This window comes from Hemitrygon akajei, chromosome 1, assembly GCF_048418815.1.
Source record: "Hemitrygon akajei chromosome 1, sHemAka1.3, whole genome shotgun sequence".
In the NCBI taxonomy this organism is placed as follows: domain Eukaryota; kingdom Metazoa; phylum Chordata; class Chondrichthyes; order Myliobatiformes; family Dasyatidae; genus Hemitrygon; species Hemitrygon akajei.
The window spans coordinates 154,010,798-154,035,271 of record NC_133124.1 but is presented as its reverse complement, the minus strand read 5'-3'; the positions used below and the strand labels follow the sequence as shown (position 1 = coordinate 154,035,271).

The 24,474-nt window shown below is 41.3% G+C and overlaps 1 long non-coding RNA gene across 3 annotated transcripts; it reads right to left on the bottom strand.

The window, feature by feature from the left end:
- LOC140731547 (uncharacterized) lies at positions 1 to 21,251 on the bottom strand. Of its 3 annotated transcripts, none has more exons than XR_012099864.1 (3): positions 18,547 to 21,251; positions 2,508 to 2,650; positions 1 to 574 (listed from the first exon to the last, which is right to left on the bottom strand). It is a non-coding gene; the product is annotated as an uncharacterized lncRNA (long non-coding RNA). The 3 variants fall into 3 exon arrangements; XR_012099862.1 differs by lacking the exon at positions 18,547 to 21,251 and adding an exon at positions 6,107 to 6,299; XR_012099863.1 differs by lacking the exon at positions 18,547 to 21,251 and adding an exon at positions 2,761 to 4,020.
- Between the last annotated feature and the right edge of the window lie 3,223 nt (positions 21,252 to 24,474).

Below are 24,474 nucleotides of genomic sequence, written 5' to 3'. Positions count from 1 at the left end.
AATCTTCAAATTAGTCTCATTACAACACAAATGTACTGAGCTTGTACCAGTGAAAAAATGAAACTGAATTCTATACAAGGGATAGAATCAGTGCAGAAATATAATAGGGTTTTTTCATAAGACCGCAGTAGAGTCTAACGTTAGTAAATTGAAATATCCAGTGACAGTTTATTTAAAAAGTCTTTATAAAAACAAATACAATTTGACCATACAAGAATTGCAGTAAAATAATTTGTACTAACATTTTCCCCGCAGGTTCTAAAACACACTTCTCACAGCCACACTTTCCACAGAATTCTTGTATCGTAATAAATGGTGGTAATGTAACATGGATTCAGACATTATTCCAGGCTGTATGCATGCCAAATATTTAGAATGTCTCATAACATGATGTCACGTAGACGCCACAGTGCATCAACCATGGTTGTCTGCTCCTTTCAATGGATGCTGCCCGACCTGCTGAGTTCATCCAGCTTTTTTGTACATCTTGATTTGACCACAGCATCTGCAGTGTACTTTGTGCTTACTAATCTGCTTTCTTGTTCTTTTGTAAGGTGGACATCTTGCCTTCTTGCTGTAATGGAATACAAAAATAAAGCTATAAATATTGGCATTAGGGTCATGGCCATTTTGAGCTGGTGTGGTTGAAAGCAAGAGGTCACAGCATGGCACTTTCAAGCTAATCTATGAGAAGACTTCCTATTCTTGCAGCAAACTAAAATTTCCTGGCTATCACTAGTAAGTAATTTAAAAATCCAATCAATAAAATGCAGTGGAGGTGGTACTTCTCTTTGCTCAGTGGATATAGGCTTAAACACTATGAACCATATTTAGGTTAGTCAGAATTTCTACAAATTGAAGGCAATAATTGATTGAGAAAAGAAATGCAAGTTGTCATCCAAGCAGATTTCCTCACAGTCATGCCACAGCACGTCTGATGTCCAAACAATTTTAACGAATTGGAACAAGGGCCAATTTAATGATTAATTATCTATTTAACTAAGTTTATTCCACTTCAAGGAAGTATTTACAAGTATCTTGGAAAAACACTTGTAAATAACAGCTTTTTGGCTATACTCTGCATACCACAAAAAAGTAATCTGCAATCAGAGTGAATTAAAATAAAAATTTACATAATACCTATAAGTATAAAACCATCATTCCCACAATCTTGATCAATAAGTTACAGAACCTGGGCCTCTGTAGCTCCCTCTGTAATTGGATCCTCTACTTTCTCACTGGAAGACCACAATCTGTGTGGATTGGTGATAATATCTCCTCAACACTGGTGCACCTCAGGGGTTTGTTCTTAGCCCACTGTTCTACACTCTCTATACCAGGGGTGGGCAAACTTTTTGACTTGTGGGCCACAAAGGGTTCTAAAATTTGACAGGGGGGCCGGACCAGGAGCAGATGGACGGAGTGTTTTGGTAATACACCTCATAAGAGAAAATAAAATATCATGGAATATGTAGAAAACATGTGCTTTAATTTCAATTGAAAATGAACAAATGCATTACAACAAAATATCTGTCTTTGAAGTCCCATGGTATTTAGCTATTTATTGAAATGACTTTTAAAACACTGAAAATTAAATGAATAAAATACAGCTTTTTTTAATAGTAACAGTTATTATTTTAAAGCACTGAAAATTCTGTTATCCTTCAAGATATTATCATCATCACTCTCCTCCTGACTGTCTTTATTTCAAAAACGGTAGGAGATGCAGGTCTACTTGTCCTGCTCCTTCTTATTCAATTGTCCCCTGTGCCAAAACTCAACAACGACCAGCACAAGGACAGAACAGTGACAGCGCGCCAGTATGCGGAGCGCGTTATTTGATCTGGAGCGCATTTTTTATTTTGAGAACGTACGTGAGAGGTCAAAGAGTAAAGCGCAAATGTGGAATAATACGCTGCACCTCAACAAAGGTCAAAGTATATAGAGTGCGTCATCTATTGGGAAAACGCCAGAATTGCGGGGAAAAAACGTTAACAAGATTTATTAATATAATTTCATCAAGTTCTGCGGGCCGGATTAAAAAGCTTAACGGGCCGCATATGGCCCCCGGGCCATAGTTTGCCCATGCCTGCTCTATACCCATGACTGTGTGGCTATGTATAGCTCAAATACCATCTATAAATTTGCTGGTGATACAACTATTGTTGGTAGAATCTCAGGTGGAGATGAGAGGGCGAAAAGGAGCGAGATAACACCAGCTAGTTGAGTGGTGTCACAGTAACAACCTTGCACTCAATGTCAGTAAGACGAAAGAGCTGATTGTGGATTTCAGGAAGGGTAAGATGAAGGAACACATCCCAATCCTCATACAGGGATCAGAAGTGAAGACGGTGAGCAATTTCAAGTTCCTGGGTATCGATCTCTGAGGATCTAACCTGGTCGCAACACATCAATGCAGCTATAAAGAAGGAAAGACAGCAGCTATATGTCATCAGGAATTTGAAGAGATTTGGTTTGTCAACTAAAATACTTAAAAACTTACATACATGTATCACGGACAGCATTCAGCCGGTAAGCACACTTTCCACCACATATCTATAGAAGTTAGCCAAGCCTTTTGATGACATGCCAAATCTTCACTTACTCCTGAGGAAGTAGAGGCTTGTGACTTGTGGATGGTCAGGAAACCCTAAACAACAACAAAAGAAGTTATTTTCCTTTTGAGTGCTGTAGTGCAGCCAAGCTTGGTGAACATTGCAGACTCTCCACAAAGCATATTCTTTGCCCTTGCTCTCTTACCATTGCTGCTGTTTACAGATTTTGTTCATCAGATGAGGGAGCACTGGAGGGGTTAGGAAGATATCTTTGTCTATGTTTGACCTGAATTTGAGAGATTTTAGAGTGTGGAGTTAACATGCCTTCTGATGAATGAAAAAACCTGGAATTTTGTTCTGTGAATTTAAACAACCAGTAGTTTTTCATGAAATTTTGTGAGGACTGCGAGCAACTAACAATGTTCTTTTTAATGTCAAGTGGAAAGGTTGAAGCCAGCTGATCTATCTTTTATTATAGTTTTTATAGGATTTGATTTCACAGGTAAATTTCAGAGATAGTTAAGAGTCAACAGCCTAAAAACTTTTGCATTGTTGATGACTAAACCCAGTGCTGCAGGTCAGATCAGTATATCATTAAGGAGTTCTCCAGGCAGCTGCATTTTATTGTAGAGCAGCAGCACTCATGAAGGTGGATAAACAAATTTTTGAAGTAAAATTATAGCAAGGAAGAATGTGGAAGTCCAAGTATTGGAACAGGCTGAAAGTCAAAATTTTCTCAACAGCTTTGGGCATGTGATGAGATGGGGAACCATTTGCAGGTTGTATCAAAAGGCTGAAAATCTATATTGAATGCTGTTGAATTGTGTATTGTTTCCTCAGTAATAACAGGTAAGGTCCCGGAGGAATGGTGAGTACTAATCTTACTCCTTTGTTCAAGAAGAGAAATGTGAATCCAGTAAATTATAGCCAATAAACTTCAAGTCACAGGGAAGCTATTGGAGACAATTCTTGGGAATAGTATTTGTATGCATTTGGAAAAATATGGCATAATTAAGGACAGTGGAGTAGCTTTGTGCAGGGCAGATGATGTCTCACTAGAGTTTTGAAGAGGTGTTGAAGGTGATGGTAGGGCAGTGGATGTTAGAACCATAGAACATTACAGCACAGAAACAGGCCTTTTGGCCCTTCTTGTCTGTGTCGAACCATTTTTCTGCCTAGTCCCACTGATCTGCACCTGGACCATACCCCTCTCATCCATGTACCTGTCCAAGTTTTTCTTAAATGTTAAAAGAGAGCCCGCAGTTATAACTTCATCTGGCAGCTCATTCCACACTCCCACTACTCTGTGTGAAGAAGCTCCCCCTAATGTTCCCTTTAAACGTTTCCCCCTTCACCCTTAACCCATGTCCTCTGGTTTTTTTCTCCCCTAGCCTCAGTGGAAAAAGCCTGCTTGCATTCACTCTATCTAAACCCATCATAATTTTATATACCTCTATCAAGTCTCCCCTCATTCTTCTACGCTCCAGGGAATAAAGTCCTAACCTATTCAACCTTTCTCTGTAACTCAGTTTCTCAAGTCCCAGCAACATCCTTGTAAACCTTCTCTGCACTCTTTTAACCTTATTAATATCCTTCCTGTAATTCGGTGACCAAAACTGCACACAATACTCCAAATTCAGCCTCACCAATGCCTTATACAACCACACCATAACATTCCAACTCTTATACTCAATACTTTGATTTATAAAGGCCAATGTACCAAAAGCTCTCTTTACAACCCTATCTACCTGTGATGTCACTTTTAGGGAATTCTGTATCTGTATTCCTAGATCCCTCTGTTCTACTGCACTCTTCAGTGTCCTACTATTTACCTTGTACGTTCTACCTTGGTTTGTCCTTCCAAAGTGCAATACCTCACACTTGTCTGCATTAAACTCCATCTGCCATTTGTCAGCCCATTTTTCCAGCTGGTCCAGATCCCTCTGCAAGCTTTGAAAACCTTCCTCACTGTCCACTACACCTCCAATCTTTGTATCATCAGCTAATTTGCTGATCCAATTGACCACATTATCATCCAGATCATTGATATAGATGACAAATAATAATAAACCCAGCACTGATCCCTGTGGCACACCACTAGTCACAGGGCTCCACTCAGAGAAGAAATCCTCCACTACCACTCTCTGACTTCTCCCATTGAGCCAATGTCTAATCCAATTTACTACCTCAGCATGTATACCTAGCGACTGAATCTTCCTAACTAACCTCCCATGCAGGACCTAGTCAAAGGCCTTACTGAAGTCCATGTAGACAACATCTACTGCCTTCCCTTCATCCACTTTCCTGGTAACCTCCTCAAAAAACTCTAATAGATTGGTTAAACATGATCTAGCACGTACAAAGCCACGTTGACTCTCCCTAATAAGTCCCTGTCTATCCAAATACTTGTAGATCCTATCTCTTAGTACCCCTTCCAATAATTTATCTACTACTGATGTCAAATTTACCAGCCTATAATTTCCCAGATTACTTTTAGAGCCTTTTTTAAACACCGTAACAACATGAGCTATCCTCCAATCCTCTGGCACCGACATTTTAAATATATCTGCCAAGGCCCCCGCAATTTCAACTTTAGTCTCCTTCAAGGTCCGAAGGAATACTCTGTCAGGTCCTGGGGATTTATCTACTCTGATTTGCCTCAAGATAGCAAGCACCTCCTCCTCTTTAATCTGAATAGGTTCCATGACCTCACTACTTATTTGCCTTATTTCCATAGACTTCTTGCCAGTTTCCTTAGTAAATACAGATGCAAAAAAAACCCATTTAAGATCTCCCCCATTTCTTGTGGTTCCATACATAGCCGACCACTCTGATCTTCAAGAGGCCCAATTTTATCCCTTACTATCCTTTTGCTCTTAATATACCTGTAGAAGCTCTTAGGATTATCCTTCACCTTGACTGCCAAAGCAACCTCATGTCTTCTTTTAGCCCTCCTGATTTCTTTCTTAAGTATTTTCTTGCACTTATTATACTCCTCAAGCACTTTATTTGCTCCTTGTTGCCTATACCTGTCATACATCTCTCTCTTCTTCTTTATCAGATTTCCAATATCCCTCGAGAACCAAGGTTCCTTATTCTTATTCACTTTGCCTTTAACCCTGACAGGAGCATACAAACTCTGTACTCTCAAAATTTCTCCTTTGAAGGCCTCCCACTTACCAATCACATCCTTGCCAGAGAACAACCTGTCCCAATCCACGCTTTTTAGATCTTTTCTCATCTCTTCAAATTTGGCCTTTTTCCAGCTTAGTACTTCAACCCGAGTACCAGATCTATCTTTATCCATGACCAAGTTGTAACTAATGACGTTATAATCAATAGACCCAAAGTGCTCCCCTACACACACTTCTGTCACTTGTCCTGACTCGTTTCCTAATAGGAGATCTAATATTGCATCCTCTCTAGTTGGTACCTCTATATATTGATTTAGAAAACTTTCCTGAACACATTTTACAAATCGTAACCCATCTAGACCTTTAAGAATATGGGAGTCCCAATCAATATGTGGAAAATTAAAATGCCCTACTTACACAACTTTATGTTTCCTGCAGTTGTCCGCTATCTCTCTGCAGATTTGCTCCTCCAATTCTCGCTGACTATAATACAGTAATGATACAGTAATACAGTATATAGTATAATATAGTAATACAGACTATAATACAGTAATAATACGATAATGGTGGTCAATAATACAACCCTATTAATGTGGTCATACCTTTCCTGTTTCTCAGCTCCACCCATATGGCCTCGGTGGACAAGCCCTCTAATCTGTCCTGCCTGAGCACTGCTGTAACATTTTCCCTGACCAGCAATGCCACCCCCCCCCTCCCCCAGCCTTCATCCCTCTGCCTCCATCATGCCTGAAACATCGGAACCCTGGAGCATTGAGCTGCCAGTCCTGCCCCTCCTGTAGCCAAGTTTCACTAATGGCTACGATGTCATAATTCCACGTGACAATCCATGCCCTCAGCTCGTCTGCCTTCCCCACAATACTCGCATTGAAATATACACACCTCAGAAGATTATTACCACCACACAACACTTTTCTTTCCGACTTTGCATGAACTTTTAACATCATTTATTTGCACCCCTGCTCCACTATCTGCTCTGGCACTCTGGTTCCCGTCCCTCTGAAATCTAGTTTAAACCCTCCCCAACAGCACTAGCAAACCTCCCTGCAAGGATATTGGTCCCCCTGTAGTTCAGGTGTAACCCATCTCTGTTGTACAGGTCCCACCTGTCCCAGAAGTCCCAATGATCCTGAAATCTGAAACCCTGCCCCGTACTCCAGTTCCTCAGCCACGTGTTCATCCTCCAGAGCATCCTACACTTACAATGAAGTGACAAATTTCAGAAAACACTAGGTACACTCGAACACACTTAGATTGACACTACCTAGGACAGAATGAGGAAAAAGAATAACAGACATAGAAAGTTACAACAGACAGATAACATCTAAGGATATACTTTCGAAAACAAGATTCAGCACTCCAGGTGAACGTATGCAATTCTGATAAAATAGAACACAACACTAAGCAAACAAAAGCAGAACCCAGACAAATGAAGAAACTATCACTATATATAACCATATAACAATCACAGCAGGGAAACAGGCCATCTCAGCCCTTCTAGTCCGTGCCAAATGCTAACTCTCACCTAGTCCCACCGACTTGCACTCAGCCCATAACCCTCCACTCCTTTCCTGTCCATATACCTATCCAATTTTACTTTAAATGACAATACCGAACCTGCCTCTACCACTTCTACTGGAAGCTCGTTCCACACAGCTACCACTCTCTGAGTAAAGAAGTTCCCCCTCGTGTTACCCCTAAACTTTTGCCCCTTAACTCTCAACTCATGTCCTCTTGTTTGAATCTCTCCTACTCTCAATGGAAAAAGCCTATTCATGTCAACTCTATCTATCCCCTCATAATTTTAAATACCTCTATCAAGTCCCCCCTCAACTTTCTATGCTCCAAAGAATAAAGACCTAACTTGTTCAACCTTTCTCTGTAACTTAGGTGCTGAAACCCAGGTAACATTCTAGTAAATCTTCTCTGTACTTGCTCTATTTTGTTGACCTCTTTCCTATAATTCGGTGACCAGAACTGTACACAATACTCCAAATTTGGCCTTACCAATGCCTTGTACAATTTTAACATTACATCCCAACTCCTATACTCAATGTTCTGATTTATAAAGGCAGACATACCAAAAGCTTTCTTCACCACCCTGTCCACATGAGATTTCACCTTCAGGGAACTATGCACCATTATTCCTAGATCACTCTGTTCTACTGCATTCTTCAATGCCCGACCATTTACCATGTATGTCCTATTTTGATTAGTCCTATCAAAATGTAGCACCATATCCATAAAGGACACTATGCTTTACTATAAACACTTGTTGTAACACTTATCAATAGGCAGCTGCAGTTTAGATGTGAGAAACAGATTAAGGATGAAGCAGGGAGAATTCTTATTATTTTGGCAGAAGTACAGTGGCAACATGTTGTTTTAGCAAATATATATACACCTAATATAGAGGATGCAGGATTTTTTGTTGATCTTGAAGGGAAGTTACATTCTATTGGAGCTTATGACATCATACTTGGGGGAGATTTCAATTTGGTAATGGATCCAATCATCGACCGTAGTAAGATGGTGTCATATAGAACCTCAAATCTCACTGTGACGGTGCAAAAAATGTGTAAAGCTCTCGGGCTTGTGGATGTTTGGCACCTTATGAATCCCAATGGGAGGGATTACACATTTTTTTCTGCAGTTCATAAAACATACTCAAGGATTGATTTCTTCCTAATATCCAAGTCATTTATTCAGTCTGTGTCTCAATGTGCAATTGGTAATATTACAATATCAGATCATGGTTGGGTTTGTCTAGGGACAATAATACCTCAGTATAAGAGAATGTAGTCATATAGAAGGAGATTTAATTCATCCTTGTTACAAGATTCAATATTTAGGCAAGCTATGAGACAACAAATCAAAGAGTATTGAGATAAATACACCTAAATTCCTAATAGATAAATTCCTCAGCAGGGACTAACTGGGAAGCCCTGAAAGCAGTTTTGAGGGGATATACTATTCAATATATTTCTTTTATGAAAAAAATGAATAATCAGAAAATTACAAACTTAGAAAATAGAATCAAAGAGATTGAGACAAAATTGAAGCAGCAGATGTTATCCAAAGAGTTGAGAGAATTAACATGGCTGAAATATCAATACAATCTAATATTATCCCAGAAAGTAGAATTTTGGTTTTTCAGGGCAAGACAAAGGCAATTTGAATCGGGAGAGAAAGCTGGCAAGGTGTATAAACCAGAGAGAATCAATATCTATCATCCCAGCTATTAGATCAGCAACAGGGGATACTTTGACGACACCTAAAGATATTGATGATGCATTCCAAGAGTTTTATAAGGACCTATATACATCAACCTCCAACTCTAGTGAGGAAGAAATTGGTAGCTTTTTGAGGCCATTAGGATTACCTAAGTTGATGGAAGAACAACAACAATACCTTGGCTTTGCTATAACATTGGAAGAAATTATTTCAGTGATTAAGACCTTACCTACAGGCAAAGCTCCTGGCCCAGATAGATAGATAGATAGATAGATACTTTATTCATCCCCATGGGGAAATTCAACTTTTTTTCCAATGTCCCATACACTTGTTGTAGCAAAACTAATTACATACAATACTTAACTCAGTAAAAAAAAATATGATATGCATCTAAATCACTATCTCAAAAAGCATTAATAATAGCTTTTAAAAAGTTCTTAAGTCCTGGCGGTAGAATTGTAAAGCCTAATGGCATTGGGGAGTATTGACCTCTTCATCCTGTCTGAGGAGCATTGCATCGATAGTAACCTGTCGCTGAAACTGCTTCTCTGTCTCTGGATGGTGCTATGTAGAGGATGTTCAGAGTTATCCATAATTGACCGTAGCCTACTCAGCGCCCTTCGCTCAGCTACCGATGTTAAACCCTCCAGTACTTTGCCCACGACAGAGCCCGCCTTCCTTACCAGCTTATTAAGACGTGAGGCGTCCCTCTTCTTAATGCTTCCTCCCCAACACGCCACCACAAAGAAGAGGGCGCTCTCCACAACTGACCTATAGAACATCTTCAGCATCTCACTACAGACATTGAATGACGCCAACCTTCTTAGGAAGTACAGTCGACTCTGTGCCTTCCTGCACAAGGCATCTGTGTTGGCAGTCCAGTCTAGCTTCTCATCTAACTGTACTCCCAGATACTTGTAGGTCTTAACCTGCTCCACACATTCTCCATTAATGATCACTGGCTCCATATGAGGCCTAGATCTCCTAAAGTCCACCACCATCTCCTTGGTCTTGGTGATATTGAGACGCAGGTAGTTTGAGTTGCACCATATCACAAAGTCCTGTATCAGTTTCCTATACTCCTCCTCCTGTCCATTCCTGACACACCCCACTATGGCCGTGTCATCAGCGAACTTCTGCACATGGCAGGCCTCCGAGTTATATTGGAAGTCTGATGTGTACAGGGTGAACAGGACCAGAGAGAGTACGGTTCCCTGCGGCGCCCCTGTGCTGCTGACCACCGTGTCAGACCTACAGTCTCCCAACCGCACATACTGAGGTCTATCTGTCAAGTAGTCCACTATCCAATCCACCATGTGAGAGTCTACTCCCATCTCCGTTAGTTTGTGCCTTAAGATCTTGGGCTGGATGGTGTTAAAGGCACTAGAGAAGTCAAGGAATGTAATCCTCACAGCACAACTAGGTGAGAGAGTGATTTGTGCAGCAAATACGTGATAGCATCCTCCACTCCCACCTTCTCCTTATACGCAAACTGAAGAGGATCCTGGGCGTGCCTGGTTTGTGGCCTCAGATTCTGTATTATCAGCCGCTCCATGGTCTTCATAACGTGCGACGTCAAGGCAACAGGTCTGAAGTCATTCAACTCCTTTGGTTGTGGTTTCTTCGGTACCGGGACAATACAGGATGTTTTCCACTGTCTGGGTACTCTTCTCTGCTCCAGGCTCATGTTGAAGATGCGCTGTAGTGGTTCTCCCAGCTCAGTCGCACAGGCCCTCAGTAATCGTGGGGAAACTCCATCCGGTCCAGCCGCCTTGCTGGTACAGATCTTCCTCAGTTGACCTTCCACCTGCGCAGCCGTAATCCTGGGCGTGGGCAAGGTCTCCTGTGAGTGGCTATTTTCCTGTGAGGGAAGTAAGCCTGGTGTGGATTTCTGCGGTGAGGATGAGATTGAGCTGTCGAACCTGTTGAAGAAGTTGTTCAGCTGGCTCGCTTTCTCCACATCTCCACTTATATTCGCCCCCCGCTTTGCACCGCATCCGGTGATGATCTTCATCCCATCCCACACCTCCTTCATGCTTTTTTTCTGCAGCTTTTGTTCTAGCTTCCTCCTATACTGCTCCTTTGCCCCCCTTATCTGTACTCTGAGTTCCTTCTGAACTCTTTTAAGCTCCAACCGATCACCATCTTTAAAGGCCCTCTTCTTCTGGTTTAGGAGGCCTTTGATGTGACTAGTGATCCAGGGCTTATTTATAGCTGAATGTTTAAATGCTGCACGGAGGAGCTAGCTCCATTACTGCTGAATATGTACAATGAGTCTACAGAGTGGGGTAATCTACCCCCTAGTTTATCACAAACGTTAATTACATTGATTTTGAAAGAGGGTAAAGAATCATGAGAATGTAAGAATTATAGACTGATTTCCCTAATCCCAATAGATGTGAAAATTGTATTAAAGATTCTTGCAAACCATTTTGTTATATACCCACAGTGTTCATTTTTTCTGTGGACTGTCACTTTAAAACACCTAAAGAATAAGACTGACTTTTAGGCACTGTTGGATTTCTACTGATTACAAAGTTATTTGGTTACTATGGTGAGAGAGGTGGAGTTATTTGATAGACAATGAATGTTTATGGTTTCTCGCAGCTTGTTTTGAATATACAAGGACACACAGACACGCACAGTTAGAGTCAAGATGGATCTGGTCAATGAAAGACACCAGTGAGTCGGTCGCTGGTTTAAACTTTCAGTAGCCCAAAAGGGGTGAGTTGAGATTGATCCAGAGTATTGATAAATGACTTTCACAAGTGCTGCAACTAGAAGAAGTTTGCAGAGAGAGAGGAGAGGAAGGTTTGAAACAGAAGAAACCTAGTGACAAAGAGATCACTGTTTGGACTCTCTCTCCAAGTAGCCTGTGAGGGTGAGTTTGATTCCATACAGAAGTGTGATTGTCACATAGTTAATCCACAGGAGTGGGTTCTCTGGTGAGGGGAAAACCTTTATGAATAACACGTGTGTATTTATCCTTTGTCTGGGTGTGGTAGTTCACTGAAGAAAGGTACCCCTGTGGCAAATCACTGTTGGAGTTATTTTGTATGTCGTGGAACTGGATAAGTGGCTATCATGTTGTGTGTGATTGGGGTAACCTTGTGGAATCTACTGGTGTACTAATCTTTGACTGGGTGGTGGTTCACTTGAAGATGGTCCCCTTTGTGATAAGCTACTGTTGGTGATATTTCGTGTGAGGATTCAGAGGACAACGGGAAGATTGACGACACCTGTTTGTTTGGATTACAGATATCTCTCTCTCACTTCAAATTCCGTGGATTGACCTGATCTGAACTTTCTTACCACACCATCGTAAGACTGAGATGGCCTGTTTCCGTGCTGTAATTGTTATATGGTTACTGTATCATTTACCACCTGAGCTTGAAGAAGTTTAGGGATTTATATATTTACCCCTATGTATGCATAACACCATTAACTCTTGATTTACCTGGTTTAAGTTACTATCTGACGTAGTTACTAATAAATTAGTGTTAACAGCAAAACCAGACTCCAGGTGTGTTCTATTGCTGCTGATACTCTTACAGGGTTACATGTACGTCACAGTTTAGATACTGTAATAACATGGTTGATACATAGTGATCAGGTGGGATTTATCAGGAGTCGCAGCTCATCTGATAACATCAGGCGTCTGGTGAATATTATGTGGTTGGTGGCCAATAATCAGTCACCTATAGCAGCTATAGCAGCACTCGATGCTGAAAAGGCATTTGATCGGGTGGAATGGGACTGTCTGTTTAAGATTCTTCAATTTTTTGGATTTGGATTTCAAAATGGATTAGACTGTTATACAATAACCCTGAAGCAGCGGTTCAAACTACTGGTTACATTTCACCTTACTTCTCTCTCAGAAGGGGTACCCGACAGGGTTCCCCACTTTCCCCAATGTTGTTCTGTCTAGCTTTGGAACCCTTGGCAGCAGCTGTCAAAGAGAATGAGAACTTTATACGGATATCTGTGGGAGGGCAGGTTCACAAACTGATGCTTTATGTGGATGATATTTTACTATTTGTGTCAGGCCCTAGTCGGTCAGTGCCATGTCTTTTTAACATTATATAATCTTACTCTAGATACTTAGGTTATAAGGTTAATTGGACAAAATCAGAAGCACTACCATTGACTGCATATTGCCCTGCATCTGCTTTTCACCTGGGCCAATTTCACTGGACAAAGAAGGGTATACGATATTTCGGTATTAACTTTCCCCCTCAATTGAAGGATTTAGCAAAGGTAAATTTTGATCCATTGTTGCAGAGAATTTCATGTGATGTGGATAGATGGTCATCATTGTATTTGTCAATGTCGGGAAAAGTAAATGCCTTAAAGATGAATAGCATTCCAAAGATTAATTATTTGTTCCAATCGTTGCCAGTGCAAATCCCATTAACATATTTTAAGCAACTTGATAAGATAATTAAGGGTTTTATTTGGAATGTAAATGCCCACATTTAAACTTTAATAAATTTAAACTGCCAGTTGAAAGGGGAGGCCTTAGGTTTGTCAAAGTTAATATACTATTACTATGCCTTCACTCTTAAACATTTAGCATATTGTCTCTCCCTCCGGAGAGAGCGCCCCCTTGGTATCGTATTGAGTGTTCTGCTCTTCCTCCCATCCCTCCATTACAATGTTTGTCTATCAAGTTACCTCCTGAGGCAAGATCTCACCCAATTATATTGCATTTGCATTTGTTTTGGAATAAATTAGCCAGATTATTTAAATTTAATCTATACTTGAATGAAGCCTTGAGTATCTGGATGAATCCAAAGTTGTGTGTTGATAAGGCCCCTTTCTTCTGGAAGGAATGGCAAGGGAAAGGCATAATTAAATTGGGAGACCTTTATAATAGTGATAGTTTAAAATCTTTTAATCAATTAATTCAATAGTATGATATTTCTAGGTCACAATTTTGGAGATATCTTCAACTGCGTCATTTGCTACATACAACTTTTGGTTCTACACAGCAACCCCCACAAGCTGCTACGATACTGTCTATTGCATTGGCTGCATATGGTAAAGGTCACAAAGCTTCAACTTATTATTCAGCTTTAACACAAATCTCCAGGGACAAAATTATGTTGTGTCTTAAAAGAGCATGGAGAAAAGACCTGAGTGTAACTTTTGAGACAAAAGAGTGGGACAAAATTTGCAAGAATGTCAAGAGACCTGAGGTTGTGCCTTATTCAGTTTAAGATCCTACACCGCTTTTATTGGACTTCAGCAAGGTTACATAGATTAGGGTTAAAAAACACCCCTGAATGTTGGCGTTGTGAGGCAGATAAAGGGGACTTAGTGCATGCTCTCTGGTTCTGTCCCAGAATTCAAGAATTTTGGATTATGAGACATAAGTATATTGGTGAAGTTTCAGGTATTCAACTCCCATTCTGCCCTAGACTTTTAGTCTTGGGGGGAGACAGCTGGGTTACTTGGGGATAAACACTCTCAAAATTGGATCCAGACAAGTATAATGGTAGGAAGACAAATTATACTTAGAGGTTGGGGGAACATCATTTCAAGAGTGGGTCACAGAAATAGCCAAAGTGGCAGCTTCTGAATGCATATCTTACAAACAGCTTGATAGATTAGACATCTATACACAAAAATGGGGCAAATATTTAGGTTTTTTGGGGGGAAATAGTGGTGAAGCATATTGCTGAATGGCTGCCTTCTCTGTTATTAGAGGTCTAAATACACATATGGTTATTATATTGAAATTTATTTATGTTTTGTGAGCTATGATTTACATAATTTCAACACCGACTCAAGGGTTTGGGGTTTTTAAAATTTTCTGGAAATAAAATTTTGAAAAAAAAGAATACAGTTGCACAAGGGGGTATTGAGACCAAGATCTTGAAGTATTGATTAGTTTTGAGTGGATGATAGCATTGAATTCCAATAAAGAACATCTTGATTTATCTATCTTCGCTGTCCAGGGTTGAATGAAATGGCATCTACCATTGACCTGTTATGACAGTAGGCAAACTGGAGCAGATCCAAGTCACTTCTCAGGCAGGAGATGGTATGTTTCATCACCAACTTTTCAAAGCACTTCCTCGTTGTAATGTAAGTGCTACTAGATAATAGTCCTGTCAAAGGGTTTCAGCCTGAAACGTCAACTGTACTTTTTTTTCCCCACAGATGCTGTCTGGCCTGCTGAGTTCCTCCAGCATTTTGTGTGTGTTGCTCTGGATTTCCAGCATCTGCAGATTTTCTTTTGTTTGATAGTCATTGATGCAGGTTACCACGTTCTACTTAGGCACCAGCAGAATTGAAGCAGGTGGGTACCTCAGAATCCGAACCAGGCAGCTCCTGACGTCCATCCAACTAACGGGAGTCACCTGCCACTCATTTCCAAATTGTCACCTGCTGCCTATTAGAACTCAGATCTCATCCACAGTCCTTGTTCACCCATTGAACTTGCCAGCCTCAACCAGTTGCTGCTAGCCTTCAGTTACCTTGTTGCCTTATAATCTGTTCTCACTTGTTTGGTGGCCCCTTGTGGCTTGTTGCTTGGCAGTTTGTTATTAAAGTTATCGCTCACTGCTTAATCACCTCTGCTGCTCTGCTTTTGGGTCAAGCTCCTCTATATCAGAGAACACACCAGCCAGTTGATCTACACAGGTCTTTAGTGCTCGGCCAGGTACCCCTTCTGGGCCAGATACTTTATGTAGGTTCACTCTTCTGAAGGGTGCTCTCACATCAGACTCAGACTGAAATCACAGGATCACTGGGGGCTGTGGGAGTTTGCGAGGGCGCCTCCATGAGCCCTCACAAGTGACAGACAAAGCGAGCATAAAAGGCATTGAGCTCACCTGTGTGTGAAACCCTGTTGTCGCCTATGTCACTTGGTTTTACTTTGCAGGAGGTGATAGCATCCAAACCCTGTCACAGCTGTTGAGCATCCTTCAGTGATTCAAGTTTGGTCTGGAATTGCCACGTTGCATGAGGTGGCTTTCTGGAGATCGTAACTGTACCTCTTGTATTTTACTTTGTTGCCAGACCTGAAAGCCACTGATCTGGCCCTCAGCAGACTGAGGATCTCACGACTCATCCAGGGCTTCTGGTTAGGGAAGACTCTAAATGACATTGTGGAAAGGCACTTGTCTACAACTGTGTTTATAAGGTCTGTGACAACTGTCGTATATTCATTCAGATCCTCTGATGAGTCCTTGAACACAGCCCAGTCCACTGACTCGAAGCGATTCTGTAGCCACTCCTCCCACGGTCGCCTCTTTGTTGTCTTTATCCTGACAGCCTTGCTCTTTAGCCTCTGCCTGTATGCAGGTAGAAGGACAGCCAAGTGATCAGATCTCCCAAAATGCTGTCTTGGCCTGGAACGACAGGCACTCCTTATCACAGTATAGTAGATTCAATGTGTTGGGACTGCTGGTGCTGCAGGTGATATGTTGATGATAATTGGAAAGAGATTTCTCCAAACAAGCCTGATTGAAGACCCTGACAATGATGTGAAAGGCATCGGGGTAGGCTGTTTCTTGTTTGCTGATGGCAGCACTCAATACCTCGAGTGCCTGCTTAACACTGGCTTTTGCTGGTATGTAAACTACAGTCAGGATCACAGAAAGAACTCTCTTGGTAAGTAGGGCAGTCGGCACTTAATCATTAGATGTTCCAGGTCAAGGGAACACAAGTGTGGCAAGACTGCTGTGTTTGAACACCACACAGATTTTATCATGAAACACAGACCCCACCTTTTCCCTTCTCCGAAACAGCAGGCCAGTCAATCCTGTGAACCAAGAAGCACTCAGATCCAGTGTGGCAATGGGAACTAGGCAGTAACTATTTGTATTAAATTTGACCAGTGACTTTGCAAAATACTGCAACTCACGAGTCAATTTCAGCTCGACGATTAGATCTAATGGGCCGAACTTGATGGGAAATGTAAATGGGTTGATACTGAAATGCCATTATTTCTCAGTACATGTGTCTTTCTCATGAAAGTTACTGAACTTAAATGTGCCTTTTTTCCCAGGATTTTCCCAAACTGGCATTGGTGGATGCAATAATCAGGTAGATACCATGGATTAAATTGGGATCAGTGAGTCTATTCATTTAAATGGAAATGGAAGTTGAAAATGCTAAGTTCAATTAAATACATAATAATTTGAAGAATTTCAACTGTTTCATTTAATTTTGTTTCATATTTTGAACCGTTTTTAAAATTTTAATTCCCTCAATTAACTTAAATAGTATTTTCAATGCTTCAGATTATCAGAAATATTCATGTGCATTTGAAATCCAGAAAGGTATGAAAGTTAGCTAAGTGTGTGGATCTGATACCAAAGAGTAGTGTACTTTCCTGTTTCCTATTGTGACAGATTGCAACAGGTGTAACAATGTGAAAATGATGTAATCTGCCATTTGGAAAATTAGAAATATTCATCTATTTTCAAAATCCTGAAAAGTATGGAAGTTGGTGAAGTTGGTTCGGTCTGTGGGCCTGATCATCAACAGTGGTGTAAATTTTTGGTTTTTGGGCAGATCTTACTGTAAAAATTTTAATAATTAAAAATGATTTAATCTCCTGTTTAATTCTATTGATGCTGACAGATTTGAAACATAATTTGTTATCACAGTTGATTCTAAAATGTTAGCATTATTTCTTGGGGTAAAATATCCAAGTGCAATATTAAATTCAAAAGTGTCAGTTGTTTCATGAATGACCGTTTGTATGTCTTTCCTTGTGCAGGGTTTGGAGTGTTTACAGTCACTGGAAAAATTGAACTTGTACCTTAATGTGACGTCTTTGAAAAAAATTTCCAGCTTGTGCCACCTAATCAATTTAACAGTGCTAGATTTACAGCTAAATCCAGTTAACAGGAGTGAGATGGCTATCCATCCCATCTCTCTCTGGCTGTCTCTCCCAGAGTGAGATCTCTCTCTGGCTGGTGATGGTTCCTTCCAGTCAGTTAGTGGGGTTGACCCCACTCCTCAGAAAGAAACAGCGTGTGCGTGAATAGATTTTAGGTGAGTAGGGTGTTGCACAGGTCCAGACCCACCCTCTTGACATCCCCTCCCGGATCCAGTGGCATGGTGGGGTCCGAGACAGTTGGGGGAAGTTTTGTTGCAGTGAATGGCCAGACCAAGTTTCGATGCGAGGACGCCCTTTCCGCGCTTCACGGCACGTGTCTACTAGATGGCCATTGACCCTACGAGAGGGTTCATCCGCCCTTTGACAGGTCTTGTTTTTCATCCTGCAGGGTGTCTAGTCACCCTCCTCAGCAGGCAAGCCCGGTGGGAGGAGCCGGTTTAGTCGCCAACCATGCGACAGGTAGTACTGGGTTACATGGTACCAGTAGCACTCAAGACGAGTGACCTGACCTCGTATGTGATATGCCTGTTACCTAATTTGATGAAATTGGGTAAGCATAAGTTATTTAACATCAAGTTGTCGAAAACAAGTTGTGAACTTTTAACTTATTATGCATGTTCTTCAGTAATTACTGTGTGAAATCGTGCTTGCATTGATTGGTGTGAAACCAGCAGACCCGAGTTTAGTTACAGTAAAACTCCAATAATCTGACGAGTGAAGAGTCCTGATGATTTGACAACTGGCTCACCGGGTAACGTTTGCTGAGTTCTCTTTGTTATTAGGTGTCTTGTTTCTGTGTTTCCGTTCAATTCACTTTGGTCCTGATTCCTACGTCCTGCTTAAACTGTGCGTGGTTCCATTTCCTATGGTCCTGGTTACCAGGAAAATAGTGCAATTTTTTAATGAAACTGAATTTGTAAAAATGCTGCTATTATTTTCACATGCACAGATACCGTGAAGTACAGGTACAATGAAAAATTTACAACATGCAGATCATACACTCAGTGGCCAACTTATTAGGTACACACATGTGCCTGCTCGTTAATGCAAATATCTGATCAGCCAATCATGGCAGCAACTCTGCATAAAAGCATGTAAATATGGTCAACAGGTTCTGCTGACTTTGAAAATGAAAGGGGTAGATGCCAGAATAAAAAGTGGAAAGCCAGAAGGTGTGAGGTGAAGCCAGGTGCTTGGGAAGGTAAAGGGCTGGAGATGATAGGAAAGGAGAGTGGACAATTTTTTATTACCAGAAATGGTAATAAATAACATGTTGGAATGGGATATGAATCAGAATTAAAATGCTTTGCCACTGTGAAATACCACTTTCAGTGGATGGAGCAGAGGTGCATGACGAAGTGGTCCCCCAGTTTACGACGGGTCTCACTATGATATAGGCCACATCGGGAGTACCAGACACAATGGATGATTCCAGCATTTTCACTGGTTAAATATGTCCTCACCTGGGAGGACTGTCTGGAACCCTGAATGGAGGGGAAGGGAGTACGTGAACAGAGAGGTGTAGCACTTAGGAGATCAGTGGGGAGGGATGAATGGACAAGGAAATCACAGAGTACGTGATCCCTGTGAAAAATCAGGGGTGGGAAGTTGGTAAAATACCTTTAGTGTTAACATGCTTTTGGAGAGGCGGTAGTTGTGGAGGGTGACGTGTTGGATTCGGAGGATCATTGGGCGGTAGGTGAGGACAAGTAGAAATCTATCACTGTTAAGGGGTGTCAAGAGTTTACAGAGAATTGTGTGGGAATCCAGAGGGCAGCAGTTCAGTGTGTAAAAACGTCTTGTAATGAGAGATCAGAGGAGAATTGCCCAAATAGTTCATGCTGATGGAAATGCAACAAAACTCAAGTAACGACACATTACAATAGTGGTATGCAGAAGAGCATCTCTGAATGCCCAATAAGTTGAACCTTGAAGTGTATGTGCTACAGCAGCAAAAAGGCCATGAACAGACATTCAGTGGCAACGAAGTGTAATTTATACAGATAGCGAAGAAAGTGACTTTGCTTTATTTTACATGTCATGTTTCGCACAATCAGACACACATCAATGGTAGTGTGAGAGATTGTCAATTGATGAGGTAGGATAAGGGTATTGCAGGACAGTTCAAGCAGCTCATGGTTGTAGGAAAGTAGCTGTTTCTGAATCTTGGGATGTGGGATTTCAGGTTTCTGTACTTGCTGTGTCAAGAAGAGGGCAGGATCTGCATGGTGGTGATACTGGAGAAAAGATGCCCAGAAGTTCAGTTAGTCTGGCACCAGCAAGGGGCCGAGTGTGGTGGACAGCTGGAGTTTTACTAGAAGTGCTTTCTTTTTGAGTTTGTTAATATGGAGCAATGGAGTAACTATGACTGTGACCTCTGGAAAAATCTATAGGTAAGAGTCTGAAGCTGTCTGTACAGAGTATCCAGTATATACCAATGTGCCAAGTCTTCATCAATGTATTTATGCAGCCATAATTGTTTGTATCCTTTTGGACATGCAAAACATTTAAACAACAGGTGCAAAACCTCAGAATAGAGGGGCGTCGTTTTACAATGGAGAGGAGGAGGAATTTCTTTAGCCAGAGAGTCCTGAATCTGTAGAATTCCTTGCCAAGGGCAGCTTTGGAGGCTGAGCCTATATGTATATTAAAGGCAGAGGTAGATAGATTCCTGATTGGTCAGGGCTTGAAGGGATAGGGATGAAGGCTGGATATTGCGGCTGAGAAGAAAAACTGATCAGCCATGATGAAATAGTGGAGCAAACTCAATGGGCCAAATGGCCTTAGTCTGCTCCCACAGTGCCTATGAAATGTATTCACACTCCACCCTACTGTGTTTTATTGTTTGACAACATTGAATCACAGTAGATTTTTTTTTACACTAATCAACAGAAAAAGATACTTTTGTGTTGAGATGAAAAGATAGCTCGACAAAGAGATCTGATTTACCTACAAATATAAAACACTAAATAATTTATTGCATAAGTATAGGACTCACCAAATCATCACTGGTGCAGCCAATTGTTTTAAAAAGTCACATAATTAGATAAATGGAGATCACCTGTGTGTAGTCAAGGAGTTTCAATTGATTGCAGTAAAAGACACACCAGTATCTGGAAGGTGCAACTGCTGATGTGTCAGTTCCACAAGAGAACTGCACTTTAGCAGGTTACAGGCTTCCAGGGATGATCTGTACTACGCTGAGAAGCCCACCGTCCGAAATATCCTCTCCACATCCACTCTGTTAAAGCCTTCCACCATTCGATAGGTTTCAATGAGGTCACCCTTCATTCTTCTTAATTCTGATGCATACAGGCCAAGAGCCATCAACACTCCTCATTATGACCAGCCCTTAAAACCTGAATCATTTCTGTGAACCTCATTTGAACCTTTGCCAGTTTCAGCATATCCTTTCTCAGATTATAGACAATAGGTACAGGAGTAGGCCATTCAGCCCTTCGAGCCAGCACCACCATTCACTGTGATCATGGCTGATCACCAACAATCAGTACCCCGTTCCTGCCTTCTCCCCATATCCCTTGACTCCGCCATCTTTAAGAACTCCATCTAACTCTCTCTTGAAAGCATCCAGAGAATTGGCCTCCACTGCCTTCTGAGGCACAGCATTCCACAGATCCACTACTCTCTGGGTGAAAAAGTTTTTCCTCAACTCCGTTCTAAATGGCCTACCCCTTATTCTTAAACTGTGGCCTCTTGTTCTGGACTCCCCCAACATCAGGAACATATTTCCTGTGTCCAATTCCTTAATAATCTTACATGTTTCAATCAGATCTCCTCTCATCCTTCTAAATTCCAGTGCATACAAGCCCAGTCGCTCCAATCTTTCAACATATGACAGTCCCGCCATCCCAGGAATTAACTTTGTGAACCTACACTGCCCTCCCTCAATAGCAAGAATGTCCTTCCTCAAATTTGGAGACCAAAACTGCACACAATACTCCAGCTGTGGTCTCACCAGGGTCCTGTACAACTGCAGAAGGACCTCTTTGCTCCTATACTCAACTCCCCTTGTTATGAAGGCCAACATGCCATTAGCATTCTTCACTGCCTGCTGTACCTGCATGCTTATTTTCAGTGACTAATGAACAAGGACACCCAGATCTCGTTGTACTTCCCCTTTTCCTAACTTGACACCATTCAGATAGTACTCTGCCTTACCGTTCTTGCCACCAAAGTGGATAACCTCACATTTATCCACATTAAACTGCATTTGCCATCCATCTGCCCACTCACCCAACCTGTCCAAGTCACCCTGAATTCTCCTAACATCCTCCTCATATTTCACACTGCCACCCTGCTTTGTGTCATCTGCAAATCTGCTAATGTTACTTTTAATCCCTTCATCTAAATCATTAATGTATATTGTAAATAGCTGCGGTTCCAGCACTGAGCCTTGTGGTACCCCACTAGTCACTGCCTGCCGTTCTGAAAGGGACCCTACTCTTTGTTTCCTGTCTGCCAACCAATTTTCTATCCATGTCAGTACCCTATCCCCAATACCATGTGCTCTAATTTTGCCCACTAATCTCCTGTGGGATCTTATCAAAGGCTTTCTGAAAGTCCAGGTACACTACATCCACTGGCTCTCCCTTGTCCATTTTCCTAGTTACGTCCTCAAAAAATTCCAGAAGATTAGTCAAGCATGATTTTTCCTTCGTAAATCCATGCTGATTCGGACTGATCCTGTTACTGCTATCCAAATGTGCCGCTATTTCATCTTTTATAATTGACTCCAACATCTTCCCCACCACTGATGTCAGGCTAACTGGTCTATAATTCCGTTTTCTCTCTCCCTCCTTTCTTAAAAAGTGGGATAACATTAGCTACCCTCCAATCCACAGGAACTGATCCTGAATCTATAGAACATTGGAAAATGATTGCCAATGCGTCCACGATTACTATAGCCACCTCTTTAAGTACCCTGGGACGCAGACCATCAGGCCCTGGGGATTTATCAGCCTTTAGTCCCATCAGTCTACCCAACACCATTTTCTGCCTATGTGTTCAGAACTGCTCACAATACTCCATGTCTCAGCAGTGCTTTATAAAGTGTCAGAATTACATCCTTGCTTTTATATTCTGGTCCTCTTGAAATGAACGCGAACATTGCATTTGCCTTCCTCACCACAGACTCAACCTGCAAATTAACCTTTAGGGATTTTTGTATTTACTCTCCATTTGGAAAATAGTCGAGCCTTTCTTATACCAAATTGCATCACTATACCAAACATCCTGACACTGTACTCCATCTGCCACTTCTTCACCCACTTTTGTAATCTGTCTGAGTCCTTCTGTAGCCTCTCTACTTCCAGAAAACTAACTGGCCCTCCACTTCTCTCTGTATTATCTGCAAACTTTGCAACAAAGTTCCAATCATCCAAATCATTGACATTTAACATAAAAGAATTGATTCCAATACAGACCCCTGTGGATCACCACTAGTCACCAGCCTCATTTAAAAGAAAAAGAAATGCCTCCTTTATTCCCACCTCTGCTTTATCCATGCTCAAATCTTTCCTGTTATACCATGGGCTCATAGCTTGTTAAGCAGCCTCATGTGTAGCACCTTGTCAAAGGCCTTCTGAAAATCCAAAGCCTTCTCAACATCCACTGATTTTCTTTTGTATATCCTGTGTTACGATACGGCAACAATGAATATAGAATTAAATCTGGGTTTATAAACAAATAAACACTTTATTAAACTCTGCTAAACAAAAGTGAAAAGTAAACAAACAATTAACTTAACCGGAAGTTAACTGCTATACAGCAACTCTGGAACCGTTCTTAAAGTGGTAAACGTGGAAGTCCAAGTGATTTATACAGTCAATTAGGAGAGACTTTCCTGAAGTAACAAATTCCTCGACAACGTGACATTACCGCTGATCCCAGCCGAAATATGTCTTGTCCTAAGGATTCATGACGAAGGAAATAAAAACAGCTTAAAGGAACTGACCTTTTCCTTGGCGAATGAACACTGCACAGCCCTTTCTACTCTTACAGGTAGGGGTTATCTCAGATGCAGGTCACTATTTCCTGAACGAAGATTCCATAAGGTCGATCCTGTAGTAAACCACTGAACTTTACTCAATCCTTCGGGTTCCCATACTTCAGTAAAGTCTTCACTCTCCAATACTTAAGACTTTAAAATTAAATCAAAGATACATGAAACACAACTGGCAGCGATTGGCAAAACTGCCTGCGCAACGATTCTGTACCTTACAATAGAAAGTAAAACTCCACTTTAAAACGAAACTGCGTCATAAGACAAATACACAGGATAACGGAGTAACTGACGAATTAAACGATGACTCAACTCAAAACTCCTGCGTCACAGCAGGCTTTCCCGTTTTATACCTGTCAGAACCTGTCATCACGTGATCGTCACTATCTCATTCCCCTGCCAAATTCCTGTCCCCTGCACCAGTTCCTCAGCCACACATTCACCTGCAAAATCATCCTATTCTCACCCTCATGGGCACTTGGCACAGGCAGCTATTATTGGAGTATAAAAGTAGTAATTTTATAAAAGTATAAATTTTGTGTGTAACCAAAACTATGAAGTCAGTTATTTGCTGAAGACAATGGTGTGTTAATGAGAGGTAGCTAAGAGATGTAGATTAGAACATAATTAAGTCACGAAGTATTAAGAATGTAA